This window comes from Thalassophryne amazonica, chromosome 11 (assembly GCF_902500255.1).
Source record: "Thalassophryne amazonica chromosome 11, fThaAma1.1, whole genome shotgun sequence".
Taxonomy (NCBI): Eukaryota; Metazoa; Chordata; class Actinopteri; order Batrachoidiformes; family Batrachoididae; genus Thalassophryne; species Thalassophryne amazonica.
The window spans coordinates 95,893,412-95,915,857 of record NC_047113.1 but is presented as its reverse complement, the minus strand read 5'-3'; the positions used below and the strand labels follow the sequence as shown (position 1 = coordinate 95,915,857).

At 44.3% G+C, this 22,446-nt stretch overlaps 1 pseudogene; it reads right to left on the bottom strand.

The window, feature by feature from the left end:
- The window catches only part of LOC117519718, a 75,797-nt pseudogene extending 53,599 nt beyond the window's left edge, over positions 1-22,198 (bottom strand).
- Positions 22,199-22,446: the final 248 nt, after the last annotated feature.

Below are 22,446 nucleotides of genomic sequence, written 5' to 3'. Positions count from 1 at the left end.
CAAGACCTTTCTAATTTTAGAGATATTACGTAAATGCAAAAAAGCAGTCCTACATATTTGTTTAATATGCGCTTTGAATGACATATCCTGAACGAAAAATGACTCCAAGATTTCTCACAGTATTACTAGAGGTCAGGGTAATGCCATCCAGAGTAAGGATCTGGTTAGACACCATGTTTCTAAGATTTGTGGGGCCAAGTACAATAACTTCAGTTTTATCTGAGTTTAAAAGCAGGAAATTAGAGGTCATCCATGTCTTTATGTCTGTAAGACAATCCTGCAGTTTAGCTAATTGGTGTGTGTCCTCTGGCTTCATGGATAGATAAAGCTGGGTATCATCTGCGTAACAATGAAAATTTAAGCAATGCAGTCTAATAATACTGCCTAAGGGAAGCATGTATAAAGTGAATAAAATTGGTCCTAGCACAGAACCTTGTGGAACTCCATAATTAACCTTAGTCTGTGAAGAAGATTCCCCATTTACATGAACAAATTGTAATCTATTAGATAAATATGATTCAAACCACCGCAGCGCAGTGCCTTTAATACCTATGGCATGCTCTAATCTCTGTAATAAAATTGTATGGTCAACCTGGTAGGAATGGGGTCTAATAGACATGTTGATGGTTTGGATGAAGTAACTAATGAAAATAACTCAGACAGAACAATCTGAGCGAAAGAGTCTAACCAAATACCGGCATCACTGAAAGCAGCCAAAGATAACGATACGTCTTTGGGATTGTTATGAGTAATTTTTTTCTCTAATAGTTAAAATTTTATTAGCAAAGAAAATCATGAAGTCATTACTAGTTAAAGTTAAAGGAATACTCGGCTCAATAGAGCTCTGACTCTTTGTCAGCCTGGCTACAGTGCTGAAAAGAAACCTGGGGTTGTTCTTATTTTCTTCAATTAGTGATGAGTAGTAAGATGTCCTAGTTTTACGGAGGGCTTTTTTTATAGAGCAACAGACTCTTTTTCCAGGCTAAGTGAAGATCTTCTAAATTAGTGAGACGCCATTTCCTCTCCAACTTACGGGTTATCTGCTTTAAGCTGCGAGTTTGTGAGTTATACCACAGAGTCAGGCACTTCTGATTTAAAGCTCTCTTTTTCAGAGGAGCTACAGCGTCCAAAGTTGTCTTCAATGAGGATGTAAAACTACTGACGAGATACTCTAGCTCACTTACAGAGTTTAGGTAGCTACTCTGCACTGTGTTGGTATATGGCATTAGAGAACATAAAGATGGAATCATATCCTTAAACCTAGTTACAGTGCTTTCTGAAAGACTTCTAATGTAATGAAACTTATTCCCCACTGCTGGGTAGTCCATCAGAGTAAATGTAAATGTTATTAAGAAATGATCAGACAGAAGGGAGTTTTCAGGGAATACTGTTAAGTCTTCAATTTCCATACCATAAGTCAGAACAAGATCTAAGATATGATTAAAGTGGTGGGTGGACTCATTTACATTTTGAGCAAAGCCAATTGAGTCTAATAATAGATTAAATGCAGTGTTGAGGCTGTCATTCTCAGCATCTGTGTGGATGTTAAAATTGCCCATATGATCACGTGTATGTAAATGAATGATTCACTCTGTAACCACCCATGTTTGAGTCTCAATAAAAGGCTGCAAATTGAGGACCTCTTCGGAAAAGACTGCACAGAAAAGCAAGTTCTGTTGAGCTCTTCCCCTTTGCGCAAAGCCACAAAAAGAAATTTCTAGTCTCTGTCTGGTTCTGTTGAAGTCTTGTTTTTGTATGTGCAGATTAAAAGGGTTAAACCTGACATATTTCCTGGCGCTGTGACCCGGATGTCAACATACCCAGTCTCTGCGGAAGGAGGGAGACATACCAAAGCCCGTCGACGGCCGGCTCCATAGGGAGACCGAAAGAAAGTCCCAGGGAGTGAATTCTCCGCCAGGCCGGTGATTTAGAAGTCAACCTCTGACCGCAACGCTGGATTGACGACATCCGAACGGGAAAAAAGGAAAAATCAACGGACCAGACAGACCGAAAGTAAGTAAGAAAACGATGATCACAGAGACATGACACAGGAATAAAAATCGTACGTAGAATAGTGGCGCTCAAGGTCCACAGAGAAAACGCGGTGGCCGTGTATAGGAAAAACGTGTGGGACACGTTGAATAAAAACATAGGATTTAACAACAGGATACATGAAAAGTAACAGAAAAACCTGTGGGACACCTTGAATAAAAACGTAGGATTTGACAAGAGGATACGTGAAAGGTAATAGTGATCAAATTAATGCAGGATTTTACAACAGGATGCAACAACAGGATATGTGAAAAGTAATAGTGATCATCCAACCATCCAATCAGCCTCACAACCGCATACCACGTGTAACCACACCAGGCCAGGACCTCCACATCCAGCATGTTCACCTCCAAGATCGTCTGAGACCAGCCACTCGGGCAGCTGCTGAAACAATCGGTTTGCATAACCAAAGAATTTCTGCACAAACTGTCAGAAACCGTCTCAGGGAAGCTCATCTGCATGCTCGTGGTCCTCATTGGGGTCTCGACCTGACTCCAGTTCGTCGTCGTAACCAACTTGAGTGGGTAAATGCTCACATTCTCTGGCGTTTGGCACGCTGGAGAGGCGTTCTCTTCACGGATGAATCCCGGTTCACACTGTTCAGGGCAGATGGCAGACAGCATGTGTGGCATCATGTGGGTGAGCGGTTTTCTGATGTCAATGTTGTGGATCGAGTGGCCCATGGTGGCGGTGGGGTTATGGTATGGGCAGGTGTCTGTTATGGACGAAGAACACAGGTGCATTTTATTGATGGCATTTTGAATGCACAGAGATACTGTGACGAGATCCTGAGGCCCATTGTTGTGCCATCCAAGAACATCACCTCATGTTGCAGCAGGATAATAATGCACGGCCCCATGTTGCAAGGATCTGTACACAATTCTTGGAAGCTGAAAATGTCCCAGTTCTTGCATGGCCGGCATACTCACCAGACATGTCACCCATTGAGCATGTTTGGGATGCTCTGGACCGGCGTATACGACAGCGTGTACCAGTTCCTGCCAATATCCAGCAACTTCGCACAGCCATTGAAGAGGAGTGGACCAACATTCCACAGGCCACAATTGACAACCTTATCAACTCTATGCGAAGGAGATGTGTTGCACTAGATGAGGCAAATGGTGGTCACACCAGATACTGACTGGTATCCCCCCCCCCCCCCCACCCCCCAATAAAACAAAACTGCACCTTTCAGAGTGGCCTTTTATTGTGGACAGTCTAAGGCACACCTGTGCACTAATCATGGTGTGTAATGAGCATGTTGATATGGCACACCTGTGAGGTGGGATGGATTATCTCAGCAAAGGAGAAGTGCTCACTATCACAGATTTAGACTGGTTTGTGAACAATATTTGAGGGAAATGGTGATATTGTGTATGTGGAAAAAGTTTTAGATCTTTGAGTTCATCTCATACAAAATGGGAGCAAAACCAAAAATGTTGCATTTATATTTTTGTTGAGTGTATATATATACATACACACCTACACATATGGTCATAATAGCTGTACAAGAAAAGAGAGAAAAGGAAAAAAGTGCATAAACAATTTAACTTAATCACAAAATTTCAAAACACAACCAAACAAGTAAGAGTGAACAGTGACAAAATGTAAACCTAATCTTTCATCCTATAACAGGTAAATATATTCTTTTTGTAAAGCCTTTTAAAACCAACCAATGTACCAAGTATTTTAATATTATCAGGACAATTATCGCAAATATTAACACCCCTGACGGAAATACAATGACTTTTAACAGTAGTACAGATCTTCAATTTCTCAAATAATAATGTTCCTCTCAAACTGTAGCTGGAGTCTCTCCTTTTAAACAGATTCTGGAAATGTAGAGGCAATAGCTTATTTTTAACTTTATACATAATCTATATTGTAATATAATCAACCAAGTCCCAGAATTTTAAAATTTGCAGACAAGCAAATAACAAATTTGTTGGCTGTCGATATGGTTTATTACTGATAATTCTTATAGCTTTCTTTTGCAACAGAAAAACTGGTTTGGCATTAGTTCTGTATGTATTTCCCCAAACCTCGACACAATATGTCATATATGTCTATCTCGGCTTTCAGTGCTTACCAGTCGAGTGAGTATAAGAGAACTTGTGGAGAACTAGACATGTCCAAACTTGTCCTCTAACACTCCGAAACAGAGGTGTTCCTTTGTCTTGCTTCATCAGCGAATCGGTCGTGACGCGCGAAGCCTCCGCGCGGCTTTCCATGATAAAATCTCTTGTTAAAAGTGAAATCTGCTGGAAAATGGCTGATGTCCAGCTCTTGTGATAACCAGAGAAAGAGCACACGACGGTCTCGTATCCACAGAGCCATCAGCTTAGAAATGATCCAGTGGTTTGTGCCGCGACGTCGCAGCTCAGAGCGCGGCGCACCGACCGTCCTTAAAGGGGTCCTTAAAGCTGTAGTTAAACTCCTTATTCTCTGTGAAGCCCGTAAAATTTTCACCAAAAGCCAGATAACTTTTTCGAATGGTTTCCAGGTGCCAGTCCCTAACAGCTTCTGAAAAAATTCTGATGGAAAAAAAGTCCTTTTCATTCCGCCATTTCCAGACAATGAAAATCCGATGAGGGGGCGGGACCACTCCTTCCACAAGGCGTGCTCACAGGCGAATGACGTCACCGACAGGCGTGGAAAAACTCACGCATGTGCACGAGGGTTCAAGCATGTCTGACGTAAAAACATATGAATGAAATCCATATAGTTTTTAAAAAAAATAAAAAGGACCGTTACTTTATGGACACACCACGTACAAAAGGAACAACAGTGGCCCAAGGACTGAACCCTGGGACATCCCACAAGTAATCTTCAAAAAAGTGGACACACTGATACCTACTGTCTAAGTAGCTCGCTATCCAGTCATGTGCAAATCCCCTGATACCATACTTCTGTAATTTGTCCAATAGCAAGGTATGATCTATAGTATCAAATGCTTTCTGTAAATCAAAAAAAAAAAAAAAAAAACCCTACAGTATATTGCTTATTTTCAATCGCGTTGGTAATTTGTTCAACGAAATCCATCACAGCCAGCGAAGTAGTGCGATTCTTTCTAAAACCGTATTGCTGGTCGCTAAGGATATGATGTTTAGTTAAAAAATCGTTTAACCTAATTTCAAATACCTTTTCCAGAATTTTGGAAAATTGTGGTAAGAGGGAGATTGACCTATAATTGCAAAAGACATGCTTGTCACCAGATTTGAACAATGGGATCACTTTAGCTATTTTCATTTTGAAAGGAAATTTCAAATTACAGATATATGTTAAAGGCTTAACAATGCAATCAATAATATTTTTAACCAAACACATATCAAAACGGTCACTATCAGTTGATTTTTTTCCCCGTTAAGTTTGTGAACTATATCAATAATTTATTTTTCATCCGTTCCTCTAATAAACATTGAATCACAAACTGTTTCTATTGTTTTGCTGTAATTCGAAGAGCACGTTTTGGAAGGAACAATTGAATTTGCTAAGTTTTTACCCACGTTAACAAAATAACCATTAAAATGATCTGCAACAGCTTTGTTTTCTTTAACAATTGTGTCAGTATTTGCATAAAAATAGGCAGGATATTCTTTGACATCTTTTTTCTTATTTATGATTTCATTTAACAACCTCCAAATACTCTTTATATTTGTTTTATTTTTTTTCCAACAAATCACTATAATACTGCTTTTTACATGATCACATAATGTAAGTTAGTTTGTTTTTATATGACTTATATCTTATCTCAGCTTCAATTGTTCTAGATTTTAAAAACTGCTTATACAAAAAAAAATTCTTTTTACATGCATTCAGACGTCCCTTAGTGATCCAAGGTTTATCTTTGCTTAGCTTTTTTCCATTTTTTAACACACAAGGGCAATGTTTGTCATATAAATTAGAAATAATAGAAATTAATAATTCGTAAGATTGATCAACATCCTCAATGTAAATGTCACTCCAATTTTGCTGTCTTAAATCCGCCCTAAGCTTTTCCATTGTTTCCTTTGTTATTTTCCTTGTAAAGTTTGTAATATTAATATGGTCAATTTTATCAACTAATGAATTGAAAACAACAAAAACAGGCAGATGATCACTGATATCACTAATGAGAAGTCCACCCATTATGTTTCCCGTAGTAATGTTTGTCAATATATTGTCAATAAGTGTTGATGAATTCCTAGTTATTCTAGTTGGATGAGTAATTACTGGATACAATCCCATACTAAATACGGAATTAATAAATTAATCTATGTGTGATTGACAATGAGGAAGGAGGAAATCCATATTGAAGTCTCCACAGATAAACAAAAGCTTATTATTTTTATAGGTGTTATACATATCTGTCAATTTATCCACAAAAATATTTGTGTTTGATCCAGGAGCTCTGTAAATACAACTTATGATTATGTTTTTTGATTTTTCACATTTAATTTCCACTGAGACACATTCCATAACATTATCAAAAGAAAAAGACATATTATTGACAATTTCACACTGATAACTAGAACTGACGTAAAGTGCCACGCCACCGCCCCTTTTATTCATCCTATTTATAAAAAAGATCATAACCATCGAGCCGGACCATGTCCATGTGCTCATCCCTCAACCATGTCTCTGTAACCGCAATGACAGAAAAGGGGTTATTGACACTTTATAAACAATCCTGAATTTTGGGCAAATTCATAGGAAGATTTCTACTATTAAAATATATAATGGAGAAAGAACCGTTTATCATGGAACAGTCCTTAAGTTGTTCCTCGGTAAAGTAATTACAGTGGTGAGTAGTATTTTTGAGAAAAAAACAATCCGGATCTATATTGTAATTAATGCTATGATATTTGTGTTCAGAGTAATCAAACACTTAGATCAAGCTCCTGTGCAGAAGCAAGTTGAAAAGAATCAATTGACATCATAAAAGGGTTGTAATTGACAAACCAAAAATGCGGCTAAATATGATATGGCTATTTCATGTAAACCAGTATGTGATATGGATTTAGTCAAGAATTGTCTCACAACAAAAAAGGAAAACGAAACAAAAACATACCAAAGTCCCTTCAAATAAACAATATCAAAACAATAAGGAACTTGTTCATCCAAAAGGAGCAATCATTTAAATTTATCCAAATCCACAAGCTCTCTTATCATTATGGCCTTCGCTTCCTCCGGAGTTCCATTTTGTTTGATCCACACTTTACAGTTCCTGGTCCATGTCGCTTGAATTTTTTTCTGCTTCCGAAGGACTCTGGCTTGTCTTGCAATCTCTGCAATTTTCTTTGTCAAATGTTCGTTCACATACACCTCGGTTCCCTTCAACTTTTTTGTTTGCCTTAACAATTCATTCTTAAACTTTCTATTTACAAACCGGATGATGATCACCGGTTTCGCCTTTTTGTCTCTTCTTGCAACTGAATGGCAATCAGCAATATCAGTACTATTAATGTGGATATTGTTGGAAGAAAAACACTGAACAACCTGTTGCTCCAGGGATTGAGTTTCTTCTCGCGTGTCATCTGCATCATCGGCACTGCTGCCCACAGCAGTGGCCCGAGCGTATGTCTGATGCTTAATGTTCAGTCACGAAACAATTACTTTCTCCATCCTCATTTGTTGCTCAAGGTCATCTACACGATTTTCCAATGATCTGATTTTATTGTCTTTTTCTTGCAAGATTTTTTTGAGATCACGAACCTCCACTGAGTTCACTTGACATTAAATTCAGGGAGAGTTAGATCTCATCCAGATCTTCACTACTTAAGGCTTTTTTTTTTGGCATTTTGTACAGTTATGAAAAAAAGGTTGCAGTAACTACACCGACTGACCGCGGGGTGTTCAGCCCGCCTTCGAGGCCCATCAGCTCCATGGCTGCTGCTGCTGGAAAACCCTCCGTCGGCGCTCCTCAGCCCACCTTCGAGGCCCGTCAGCTCCGCGGCTGCTGCTGCTGGAAAACCCTCCGTCGGCGCTCGTCAGCCCGCCTTCGAGGCCAGTCGTTCCGTGGCTGCTGCTGCTGGAAAACCCTCCGTCGGCGCTTGTCAGCCCACCTTCGAGGCCCGTGTCTCCAGATTCTCCAGATTCTCTGAATCTTCTGATTATATTACGGACTGTAGATGATGGAATCCCTAAATTCCATGCAATTCAACATTGAGAAACATTGTTCTTAAACTGTTGGTCTATATTTTCATGTAGTTGTTCACAAAGTGGTGATCCTCACCCCATCTTTGCTTGTGAGAGTCTTGTATGCGCTCACATGCCAGTGTCCAGCACTAACAATGGGCTACATGCTACAGTACCACCACTTGTTAAAACGGACTGCTAATTAGCTTTGCTTATTAGCTTTGTCTACGCACCCAGGAATAAATACAGATATAGACCAGGCCAATTTCACCATCCCAATTAATATAACCGAGTTTTCCACGTTATCCCGCATGAATTGTTCAGCGAGTGGGACACCCGACGCAATAGCATGGCCCCAAGTAAAAAATCCCCTACTAATATCCGACCTACTGATATACCACGCTTTTGACTACTGCATGACGGCCAATGGTTCTAGACGATTAGGCAATGTTCCCGAATGGTTGTGCAATGCAACCTACACCTCGGTATGAGAATAAAACTGCCAAAAAACAATGCATGAATAATCATACCTGTGCAGACAATGCAACCTTAAGACAATTATTCTACAAGAAATCATTTGATGACAAAGAGTGGTGTTATAATTCGTCAGGATGTGGTTGTTCCGCAATTGCTCCCTTCAAAAAGGGTAACAGGATACTAACCGATTACTACTGGCTCTGCGGCACCAATGTCTATGCCCACCTCCCTCCAGGTTGAGGAGGGACATGCGGATTAGTGTATTTACATGAAGAATTAGTTTACATCCCTAAACATTTATGGTCAACCTCTACTCTTAAATTCAGGGAAGCCCACAATATCAAACGATCCATTGCACCCTAGTTGATACATACCCCCAGATAAGCGCATCTTTGGAGACGGATGAAGGGTTTTATTCAGCTTTGTTCCTCAAGCAGGAGTCAACCTAGTGGCAGATCAAGTGGAAATGACACGATATAGTTTCTTAAATTTTATGAACTCCACCCTCGCTATGGCAAACGCTATGACTGAAGAAATAAGAGCCCTCCGACTTATGGTGTTACAGAACAGTAGGTTCTGGACTCGTTGACTCGTGTGTGCACTATAGTGGGCACAGCGTGCTGCACTTTCATTCCAGATAACACCGCTGATGGAGGAGCTATCACCTGAGCCTTGCGAGAAATGACTGAAGTTTGGGACTCAGTTGAGTCCACCATGCATTCCCACCACTGGGACTTCTGGTCCTGGTTTTCTTCTGGTACCTGGTGGCAACTACTGCTCAAAGTGTTGACTCCGGGCTTTGTAATAATGGCTGTATTTTTCATGCTATTCTGCTGTGTAATACCCTGCATCCGTTCCATGATCGTTAAAACTATAGCAAAAACATTTGTCCAGTGCAACATTCTTCAACGCCAACAACCCCAATGCCACTATCAATCTTTAATGCGAGATGACCCGGATGCCTATGATGACACAACTTCTGTGTGAATACGTAAAGCAAAACTTGAGATGACATCCATTCTGTTCATGATGTTGTAATTAAAAATGTCATTGGCAAGAGATGGTAACTGATGTTTTAGAATGGTGTTTTTGTACATACATGTTCATAAATGATAAACAGGAGGGATTATGTTGGAAAAATTAACTTATGCTATTAAAAATATCATTTACTCACATATACATATTTTCCTTTGACCATATTTCTCCTATTACCACAACCTGAGATGAGCCCTGTGAAAATAATTGCTTAACATTCCAAAACCATCAAGGTTGCAGACAGAGGCTTGATCAAGGACTGCATGTCCCTGGTTGTGGTTTAACATGTGCCAGCAGAAACTGATTAGTCAGAGGAACAGAATGCTCCACAGCCTTGAAGTGCCTTGTGCCTGTCTGCCTGCGATGTGCACTATATGATCACGTGTATGTAAATAAATGATTCACCCTGTAACCACCCATTTTTGTGTCTCAATAAAAGGCTGCAAAGTGAGGACCTCTTCGGAAAAGACTGCACAGAAAAGCAAGTTCTGTTGAGCTCTTCCCCTTTGCGTAAAGCCACAAAAAGAAATTTCTAGTCTCTGGTTCTGTTGAAGTCTTGTTTTTGTATGTGCAGGTAAAAAGGGTTAAACCTGAGGGTGGTATATTTAATTGAATATAGGTTGAAGAGGATTTGCAAATCATTGTATTCTGTTTTTATTTACATTTTACACAAAGTCCCAACTTCATTGGAATTGGGGTTGTATAATAAATAATGGAGTCTGGCTGTGTGTTTGCTTAAATGTTGCATATTAGGTCCTGGCCCCTGTTAGTGATGGGGGTTACTTAAATTATTTCCATATGTATGGTGTCTCTGTTGATAGCAGATGTATGATTATCTGAATACAACTTTTGAGGTGTCTTGTTTTGACCAGTTCTGAAGGAAACAACGAGGAGAAGGAAAAGATTAAAACATGAACAAAGAGGAGCAGCAATAATCTGCCACATCCTTATAATTCATGTATTTGAGTATGGACAATACAAAAATCCTGTCAGTGTACTGTAGTACCCATACTCTAGGTGGTGACATAGACATAAGAATAGAGAGTGACAGAAAAGTAAGTAGAAAAATTAAGAAAAAAATGACAGGATGAAGAAGGAAAATCAAGGACTAATGCCCATCACTATTGTTATAATGTGAAAAGGCTTTAGGAAGCCCACCGTCCTTAAGTCTCTCTTTTCCAGCATCAAACAATGTCTCTGTCTCCATCCTCCTTTTTTCCTTACTCTCTGTGGTTACTGAATAGCAGTGCAGCACATTAAACAGTCTCGAGAGGTGAACCAGCTAACAAGGCTCAGCAATCACACGCTGCCTACCAAAAGAGGCTCATCAGGCAGGCACGAGACAAAAAGAGAGATTAGAGTGGCATTCAACTCATCTCTTTAGCCCTCTACTGATTTAAATGGAAGAACAGAGCGGTAAGAGAATTGGAGACCGAATGAGATGGAATGAGAGGGAGATGGAAATAGATAATCAGATGGAAAAGAGCAAGAAGGGCTGAAATAAATGTCGGCACTGCAGACCTGGTTGGCTTAGGGATGGTGAACTCCACAGAAAAGTTCTATGAAAAGTTAAATTTGCCTTTGGAGAAGGAACACTGAGAAAAGCAGGTTCTTTTTGTTTAAAGTTACTGGGAAAGCAAGGGGTAGTTTTCTAGAATCCTTTAAGTTTTATTATTATTATTTTTTAAGATGCATACTTTTTGTGTGTATGGAGCATTTCTGATCACAAATGTAAGACATCTTAGACCTCATGTACTAAGTTTTGAACACAGAAAAATATGGCATATGTCCTTCTCCAGGCTAACGTCCAGATGTATCAAAAGTGAAATAACCATGGAAATGTGCCCTGCCCGTGTCTACTTCATGGCTGGTGTATGCACATTTCTACAGCTACTGTTCCTTTGGTGACTGTTGGAGGTGAAGCTGTGAAACTGTTAATAATGTCAAAACAAGAAGTCATCAGAGTGATGTGCACATCAGTGAGTAACTAGTAGGCCCAGAGAGCAGACTTTAGTCTGCAGTGAATTTCCCCCCAAAGTTTAGCATATGACCAACCTCCTCCCTTTGTTATATAAATGAGCTGAGTCCCTGTGTGCTTTGTATATGTAACAACATATGGAGGCTAAAACAGGTTTCAGCAGAGAAAAGCAGCTCATTGTTTCTTTGGAATGTGCCAATTAACACTTGAAGGCAGGTTCACTTCGGCACCAACCTCCTCCCTTTGTTATACAACACAACTCGCCTTCAAAGCTTCCTGTGTTTAGTGGATATCAGCATGTCGTTGACCATCAGAAACTACACAGTCCAAAGGGGCTTTCACAGTGGCGTATTTGTAGAGTTGCTCATTACAGCGTATCATCTACGCTGTAATGAGCAGCTCTCCGCCCACTTCATGAGGAGTTTTTTTCTCAATACGTAGCAGTATGTTGAGGGCTACGCGTGTAGAATGGAAGAAATTAAACCTGTTTAATTTTCTTCAGCGTACAGCACAGCCTTCACGCGAGTACACGCAGCGCCGTGCTACTGTCCACTATTGTGAGCCCGCTCACACTTCAACACGGTACTGTGCGCCACTTCACATCTCCCTGTTGTTCTTCTGGAGCTATATAGATGCAGATACTGCAAGATCGTTGCTTCACTTTATCATACTGGACTAATTATATAACTGTTTCACTGTGTCGCATCGTTTCATAAAAGCGCTCTCTCTCTCTCTCTCTCTCTCTTTCTCTCTGTGTCTCTCTCTCTCCTCTATCAGACTCCTTATAATAAAATAAAATAAAACCGCTCTCTCTCCTCTATCAGACTCCTTATAATAAAATAAAATAAAACCGCTCTCTCTCCTCTATCAGACTCAAAATAAAATAAAACTGCTCTCTCTCCTCTATCAGACTCCTTATTGTTGTGTGGGCCGCCAGAAGAGGAGGTACTGCTGGCCCACCACCAGAGGGTGCCCTGCCTGAAGTGCGGGCTTCAGGCACGAGAGGGCGCTGCCGCCCCACAAGAGCGGCCGAGGTGACAGCTGTTACTCATCGGCTATGACAGCTGTCACCAATCATTTACGCCTCACCCCTGATAAAAGCAGGACGACACCTCCACCACGTCGCAGAGATATCGTCCTATCAAGGAGGTAATTTGTTGTCAGCCATTGTTTTGTCTACCACAGACAGTATTTGCTTGTGTTATTTTTGCAGTAGGTTTTGTGAGTGCTTGTAGCTGGAGGCTGGGTTTGGACTGACGTCTTCACTCCAGACCTTTGATAAGTACACTTACTACTGCACGTGCCAGCTTTCTGGTGTTACGGTGGAGGTGTTTTCCCACCTGACTTGCTGACTGTTTTTGCTCTTCGCCAGCAGTACCAGATCTGACACGCGGAGACGGTGGCCACCTGGGGGAACTCGGGACTTGGCGGCTCCAGTATTCTCCTGGTTCGGTGGCGGAGGAAATCGTGTGGTTCCGGTTCTTCTCCAGACGGACGTCTCCTATCGTCGAGCCTGCCCACACGACACCTTGATTGATTGACTTTGTATTCATTCTGAAATCTGCTGTGTGTAGTTGTGGCATTCACAACAGTAAAGTGTTCAGATTTGACTTCTTCTATTGTCCGTTCCTTTGCGCCCCCTGTTGTGGGTCCGTGTCACTACACTTTCACAACAGGATATCTTGGCCAGCGTCATGGACTCCGAGGGGCGTCACCCAGCAGTTGAACGGCCAATGGGAGAGCAGAGTGCACAGGCGTCTGCAGGAGGCGTGATTGGTGAGTTGCAGCACATCCTCACCGCCTTTACTGCTCGGTTGGATCAGATGACCGAGCAAAACATCCTCCTGAACCGCAGGGTGGAGGCTCTCTCCGCACAGGTGGCAGCGAGTGCTCAGGGCGCTGCTGCAGCTCCTCCTCCTGCCGACCCTGTGCAGGATATAAACGTTCCACTGGTCGTTCAACGACCCCTCCCACCATCCCCTGAAGCATACATAAGCCCCCCAGAGCCGTACGGAGGTTGTGTGGAGACGTGCGCGGACTTTCTTATGCAGTGTTCGCTCGTCTTTGCACAACGTCCCGTCATGTACGCGTCTGATGCTAGTAAAGTAGCTTATGTGATTAATCTGCTTCGAGGAGAGGCACGTGCTTGGGCTATGGCGCTTTGGGAGCAAAATTCACGGCTCCTTCATATGTACACTGGGTTTGTGAGGGAGTTCAAAACCGTTTTTGATCACCCTAACAGGGGAGAGACCGCTTCAACTGTGCTGCTGTCAATGAGACAGGGACGCCAAAGCGCAGCCGTTTATGCAGTCGACTTCCGCATTGCGGCTGCGAGGTCTGGCTGGAATGACGCTGCGCTCTGCGCCGCCTTCGTAAACAGACTGTCATCGGTCCTGAAGGAGCACCTGGTGGCTAAGGACGAACCGCGGGAATTAGATGGGCTTGTCGACCTTGTTATACGGTTAGACAACCGGTTGGAGGAACGCCGTCGGGAGCGAGACGAAGGACGTAGCCGGGTACACGCCGTCCCTCTCCCTTCCGGGGTCGAAAAGGTTCCGCCCTCCCCACGCTCCACAGCCGCAGCACTCCGTGGGGCAACAGCTCCCCCTGCTGATGTTGCTAGGGAAACGCACAGGGCAAAAATGAGAACAGATGACAGAATGAGGAGGCTGGTCCGCGGGGAGTGTTTTATCTGCAGCTCAAAAGAGCACATACAGAAAAACTGCCCCAAACAGCCACAACAACAACACCCGCCCTTAGAGACTGGGCTAAGGGGGGGTCATAACATTCACGTGGGACACACACATATTGCCACACGACTCCCAGTTACAATCCTCAGCGGGGATTTAACCCTTCAAGCCCCAGCACTGGTGGACACGGGGTCAGAAGGGAATCTGCTAGACAGCAGATGGGCAAGGGAGGTAGGGCTCCCTCTGGTGGCGCTTCCTTCACCATTGCAGGTGCGGGCACTAGATGGCACCCTTCTCCCTTTAATCATGCACAAGACACAACCTGTAACTCTGGTGGTGTCTGGGAATCATCGGGAGGAGATCGAGTTTTTTGTGACTCCTTCTACCTCCCGCGTGATTTTGGGTTTCCCATGGATGTTGAAACACAATCGCTGGATTGATTGGCCATCTGGGGTAGTGGTTCAGTGGAGCGAAACCTGCCATCGGGTGTGTTTAGGATCCTCGGTTCCTCCCGGTTTACATGCTAAGGAGGAGGTCAAAGTCCCTCCCAATCTGAAGGCGGTGCCGGTTGAGTACCACGATCTTGCTGACGTCTTCAGCAAGGATCTGGCACTCACCCTTCCCCCGCACCGTCCGTACGATTGTGCCATTGATTTGGTTCCGGACGTTGAGTTCCCATCCAGCAGGCTGTACAACCTCTCACGACCTGAGCGCGAATCAATGGAGACCTACATCCGGGACTCATTAGCTGCCGGGCTGATCCGGAACTCCACCTCCCCGATGGGTGCAGGTTTCTTTTTTGTGGGCAAGAAAGATGGCGGACTCCGTCCATGCATTGATTACAGGGGGCTGAATGAGATCACGGTTCGCAACCGATACCCGTTGCCGTTGTTAGATTCCGTGTTCACCCCCCTGCATGGAGCCAAAATCTTTACTAAGCTGGATCTTAGGAATGCGTATCACCTGGTTCGGATCTGGAAGGGAGACGAATGGAAGACGGTATTTAACACCTCGTTAGGTCACTTTCAGTACCTGGTCATGCCGTTCGGCCTCACCAACGCCCCCGCGACGTTCCAAGCCTTGGTTAACGACATCTTGCGGGACTTCCTGCACCGGTTCATCTTCGTATATCTGGACGATATTCTCATCTTTTCTCCGGATCCTGAGACCCATGTCCAGCATGTACGTCAGGTCCTGCAGTGGTTGTTAGAGAACCGGCTGTTTGTGAAGGGCGGGAAGTGCGAGTTTCACCACACTTCTTTGTCCATCCTGGGGTTTATCATCTCCTCCAACTCCGTTGCCCCGGATCCGGCCAAGGTCGCGGCGGTGAGAGACTGGCCCCAACCCACGAGCCGTAGGAAGCTGCAACAGTTCCTCGGCTTCGCAAATTTTTACAGGAGGTTCATTAAGGGCTATAGTCAGGTAGTTAGCCCCCTGACAGCCCTGACCTCACCAAAGGTTCCCTTCACCTGGTCGGATCGGTGCGATGCCGCGTTCAGGGAGTTGAAACAGCGCTTCTCGTCTGCACCAATTCTGGTGCAGCCCGATCCCAGTCGCCAGTTTGTGGTTGAAGTGGACGCCTCTGACTCAGGGATAGGAGCCGTGCTATCCCAGAGCGGAGAGAACGATAAGGTTCTTCACCCGTGTGCCTATTTTTCCCGCAGGTTGACCCCAGCAGAACGGAACTATGACGTGGGCAATCGAGAACTCCTTGCGGTAAAAGAGGCTCTTGAGGAGTGGAGACATCTGTTGGAGGGAGCGTCAGTGCCATTCACGGTTTTTACTGACCACCGGAACCTGGAGTATATCAGGACCGCCAGGCGGCTGAACCCCAGGCAAGCCGCTGGTCACTGTTCTTCGGCCGTTTTGACTTCCGGATAACCTACCACCCCGGGACCAAGAACCAGTCCCGGGTGCATGAGAATGAAGTCAAAACTGAGCTGTCGGATCCACCGGAACCCATCGTACCGGAGTCCACTATCGTGGCCACCCTTACCTGGGACGTGGAGAAGACTGTCCGGGAGGCCCTGGCACGGAGCCCGGACCCCGGAACAGGGCCAAAGAACAGACTGTACATCCCACCAGAGGCCAGGGCTGCCGTCCTGGACTTCTGTCACGGGTCCAAGCTCTCCTGCCACCCAGGGGTGCGTAGGACCGTGGCAGTGGTCCGGCAGCGCTTCTGGTGGGCGTCCCTGGAGGCTGACGTCCGAGCATACATCCAGGCCTGCACCACCTGCGCCAGGGGCAAGGCGGACCACCAAAAGGCACAGGGACTCCTTCAGCCGCTTCCTGTGCCTCATCGCTGGTCCCACATCGGTCTGGATTTTGTCACAGGCCTCCCACCGTCCCGGGGGCACACCACCATCCTCACGATAGTGGACCGGTTCTCCAAGGCGGCCCACTTCGTGGCCCTCCCGAAGCTCCCGTCGGCCCAGGAGACAGCGGACCTCCTGGTCCACCATGTCGTACGTCTGCATGGGATACCAACAGACATCGTCTCAGATCGTGGTCCCCAGTTTTCCTCGCAGGTTTAGAGAAGTTTCTGCCAGGAGCTGGGGGCCACCGTGAGCCTCTCGTCTGGGTATCACCCACAGACCAACGGACAGGCTGAACGGGCTAATCAAGAGCTGGAGCAGGCCCTGCGCTGTACCACGTCCGCACACCCGACGGCTTGGAGTGAACACCTGGCCTGGATCGAGTATGCGCATAACAGCCAAGTGTCCTCTGCCACCGGCCTCTCCCCGTTCGAGGTGTGTCTGGGGTACCAGCCCCCTTTGTTTCCTGTGGTGGAGGGAGAGGTCGGTGTGCCCTTGGTCCAGGCCCACCTGCCGAGATGCCATCGGGTGTGGCGCACCGCCCGTTCGGCCTTGTTGAGGGCCCGGACGAGGGCGAAGACCCATGCAGACCGTCGACGGTCCCCGGCCCCCGCATATCAGCCCGGGCAGGAGGTGTGGCTATCTACGAGGGACATCCCCCTCCGGGTCGAGTCCCCCAAACTCCAGGACAGGTACATTGGGCCTTATAAAATCCTCAAGGTCCTCAGTCCCGCCGCAGTGAGGCTCCAACTCCCGGCCTCACTGCGGATCCATCCGGTGTTTCATGTGTCAAGACTGAAACCGTATCACACCTCACCCCTCTGTACACTCGGCCCGGCGCCGCCTCCTGCCTGTATCATCGACGGGGAGCTGGCTTGGACTGTGCGCCAGCTCCTGGACGTCCGTCGAATGGGCCGGGGTTTCCAGTATTTGATGGACTGGGAGGGGTATGGACCCGAAGAACGCTCCTGCGTGAAGAGGAGCTTCATCCTGGACCCGGCCCTCCTGGCCGATTTTTACCGTCGCCACCCGGACAAGCCTGGTCGGGCGCCAGGAGGCGCCCGTTGAGGGGGGGGTCCTGTTGTGTGGGCCGCCAGAAGAGGAGGTACTGCTGGCCCACCACCAGAGGGCGCCCTGCCTGAAGTGCGGGCTTCAGGCACGAGAGGGTGCTGCCGCCCCACAAGAGCGGCCGAGGAGACAGCTGTTACTCATCGGCTATGACAGCTGTCACCAATCATCTACGCCTCACCCCTAATAAAAGCAGGACGACACCTCCACCACGTCGCCGAGATATCGTCCTATCAAGGAGGTAATTTGTTCTCAGCCATTGTTTTGTCTACCACAGACAGTATTTGCTTGTGTTATTTTTGCAGTAGGTTTTGTGAGTGCTTGTAGCTGGAGGCTGGGTTTGGACTGACGTCTTCACTCCAGACCTTTGATAAGTACACTTACTACTGCACGTGCCAGCTTTCTGGTGTTACGGTGGAGGTGTTTTCCCACCTGACTTGCTGACTGTTTTTGCTCTTCGCCAGCAGTACCAGATCTGACACGCGGAGACGGTGGCCACCTGGGGATCTCGGAACTTGGCGGCTCCAGTATTCTCCTGGTTCGGTGGCGGAGGAAATCGTGTGGTTCCAGTTCTTCTCCAGATGGACGTCTCCTATCGTCGAGCCTGCCCACACGACACCTTGATTGATTGACTTTGTATTCATTCTGAAATCTGCTGTGTGTAGTTGTGGCATTCACAACAGTGTTCAGATTTGACTTCTTCTATTGTCCGTTCCTTTGCGCCCCCTGTTGTGGGTCCGTGTCACTACACGTTCACAACACTTATAATGAAATAAAATAAAACCGCTCTCTCTCCTCTATCAGACTCCTTATAATAAAATAAAATAAAACCACTCTCTCTCCTCTATCAGACTCCTTATAATAAAATAAAATAAAATAAAACCGTTCTCTCACACGCGCACGCTCTCCCTCCCTCACTCTCTTGTGACTCTTTAAAATAAACGCGCACTCGCTACATGTCAGTGCACTCATCAAACACCCTGATCGATCAGTCTGATCAAAGCTGAAAAGTGCTGTGACTCTTTAAAATACACGCGCACTCGCTGCATGTCAGTGCGCTCATCAAATGCCCTGATCGATCAGTCTGATCAAAGCTGAAAAGAGCTGTGACTCTAAAATAAACTCGCACTCGCTCCATAAAAATAATAATAATAATAATAATAATAATAATAATGTTAAATGACTCTGTTTTTGAGCCGCACCACACCATGCAGTAGAGAACAGAGCGCACTTCCACAGAGGCAGAAAATAGCACTGAAACTGGTGCAGCATGTCACACGCGACTGTGTGCACATATTAAAACGCGAACACATGCAGCTGCAAGTATGAACAAACTCTGTTAAAGGTTGAGTACACGCGTATTTCGGGCATATTTAAATTAAACACAACACTGCAATGAGCAGCTCTACGAATACGCCACTGTGAAAGCCCCTTAAGGGGCCGTAGAATACACCCCATCTGGCAGATGAGCGTTGAAGATATATTATGGTTATGATTATACTTGCTTGTGCTTAGGCTAGTGGTTTATTTTCAATACTATTGTAAATACGGTCAATAGTATTTTCCTTGACAATGTGGAAAAAGATGAAATAAGGAATATTGTAAAAAACTGTGTAAGCAAAAGATCAACTGACTATGAAGATTTAGACATGATGACTGTAAAAAGTATAATAGAAACTGTTATTGAACCATTCACTTACATGTGTAATCTGTCTCTGTCAACAGGAATTTTTCCAGAAGAAATGAAAATTGCCAAGGTAGTCCCATTATATAAAAATGGAGGCAAAAATAACGTTTCAAATTACAGGCCAGTGTCATTGCTTCCACAGTTTTCTAAAATTATGGAAAAGGTTTTTGTGACAAGGTTGGATAAATTAATTGAGAAACATCATATTTTAAAGAATGCTCAGTATGGATTTAGAACAAAACATTCGACAGCTATGGCAATTATGGAATTAACAGAGAAAATATCAACAGCAATAAATAATAAGGATTATTTTGTAAGTGTTTTTATTGATTTGAAAAACGCTTTTGATGTTATTGATCATTCAAGATTGCTTCATAAGTTACAACAATATGGAATAAGAGGGATTGCACATCAATGGGTAAAAAGCTACTTAGAAAATAGAAAACAGTTTGTTCAGATAAATGATACTAAATCAGAATTGTGTAATATTATGTGTGGAGTACCACAAGGATTGGTACTTGGACCTAAACTGTTCATTTTGTATATTAATGATTTGTGAATGTGTCACAGGTACTTGGTAGCATTTTATTTGCTGATGATACAACATTATTTTACTCTGGATCAGATATACAAGAAGTAGTACAGGTGATAAATACAGAGTTGGAAAAAGTTAAATATTGGTTTGATACAAACAGATTGTCACTTAATCTTAATAAAACAAACTTCATATTGTTTAATGACAGAGTAAAAAAAATGAGGTGTCAATAAAAAATAGATGGAATGGACATTCAAAGGGTAAAAGAAATGAAATTTCTAGGAGTTATGATTGATGAGGATTTTGCATGGAAGTCACATATAAACTACATAAAAGGAAAGATAGCGAAAGCCATTGCTGTTTTGCATAAAGTTAAATATTCATTAAATAATTATGATTATTAACATTGTACAATTCATTGATTGTTCCATATTTGACTTATTGTGTAGAAATCTGGGGATCAACATGTATAACTTATACACAACCTTTATTTATTTTGCAGAAAAGAGCTTTAAAAGTGATTAGCAACAGTCGATTTAGAGAGCCATCCATTGTTCGTTAAGTATAGGGTACTTAAATTTCATGATTTAGTTGATTTGAAATTATTACAAACAATGTACAAAGCGAATAACAATACCTTACCAATAAACATTCAAAATATGTTTGAAAAAAGAGTAAGTAGTTATAATTTGAAGGGATCAATCAAGGGAGCTGGCTTGGACTGTGCGCCAGCTCCTGGACGTCCGTCGAATGGGCCGGGGTTTCCAGTATTTGATGGACTGGGAGGGGTATGGACCCGAAGAACGCTCCTGCGTGAAGAGGAGCTTCATCCTGGACCCGGCCCTCCTGGCCGATTTTTACCGTCGCCACCCGGACAAGCCTGGTCGGGCGCCAGGAGGCGCCCTGTTGAGGGGGGGGTCCTGTTTTGTGGGCCGCCAGAAGAGGAGGTACTGCTGGCCCACCACCAGAGGGCGCCCTGCCTGAAGTGCGGGCTTCAGGCAGGAGAGGGTGCTGCCGCCCCACAAGAGCGGCCGAGGTGACAGCTGTTACTCATCGGCTATGACAGCTGTCACCAATCATCTACGCCTCACCCCTAATAAAAGCAGGACGACACCTCCACCACGTTGCCGAGATAACGAGCAAAGGAAAAAGGTATGTATCGATTTATGTATCGATTTCAGTGAGTGACATGATGAATTAGTGGCCTAACTGGCCTGATGATGTTTGCTAAATCGGACGGCCTAGCCGAAATTAAATTCAGCATAAGATTAGGCTTAAACTTTTAAAGTTATTGCTGTCATCACCTTGGGTTAACGTTGGGCTCTGTGTTAGCCAACAGAATGGTAGCCCCATAATACACGCCGTTCCACCAGTGGAACACTGTAATAGTCATTGAAATGTTGACTACCAAGTACTACACTACTATGACATAACACAGGGCCTTTAGTAAAGCACAATGACTTGGTCATTGCCATTCTGGTAACAGCAAATTTATAATGCCATGTCTTAACAGGTTAACAACTTTATATGGTCAATTTCTCGTGTGTCGTATGGTGCCTAAGACACGTTAGTCTACGTAAGACACTCAACACCCCTCCAATTATAATCATAATAGAAATGAATATACGTTATACTATATTGTTTCTCGTAATTAATGCAACTCGTGGCTGGGTGTTAGGAAGACACAAGAGCGTGCTGCGTGCAAGTGTGTGTGTGCATTAAGAATAGCCTCTACACGGAGCGCGCACACTGTTGGACAGTGAAAACAAACAGTCTAAATTACAGTTTGTAAAAAAAAAAAAAGTCATTTCAATTGAAATATTGCGGCATGCTTGCACATGGTTTGCCGCAAGCAGCAAACTAGACAGAGTCATAATGGACACAGACACAAACAAACACACAAATGCCTATATGCCAATGTTTATTTCAAATAAAAAATGGCAGCTTATCCGCAGCAGTGACTGACACGGGACACAGCGTGCTGTTGCTCCACCCATTTCGTGACTAGCTTTGCGTCTGGTGACAGAAAATGCATGTATTTAATTGGCATTTGGTATGTTTCAATTTATATCTTGTGTTAGACTGATATTGTATCCTGACATTATTTGATGGCCATTTATTTAAATTGCCATTCCATTGTGATTTCAGGGGCTCTTTTGAAGTATTTTGGAGGAACTTCCTCTACCCCTGTTTACAGACCACCAACCTCCTCCCCCACTCACCATGAAGAGGAACAGCTGCCATCTACCTCCTCCTCATCAGCACAAGCCCCTGCTACTGAAATGGTCTAAAGCCAGGACAATGAAAACCTGTTTGCCTCTGCATCCACTATTCAGCTGCCAGGTGGGTTTCTCCCTCTCTCTCTCTCTCTCTCTCTCTCTCTCTCCTCTGTGTGTGTGTGTGTGTGTGTGTGTGTGTGTGTGTGTGTGTGTGTGTGTGTGTGTGTGTGTGTGTGTGTGTGTGTGTGTGTGTGTGTGTGTGTGTGTGTGTGT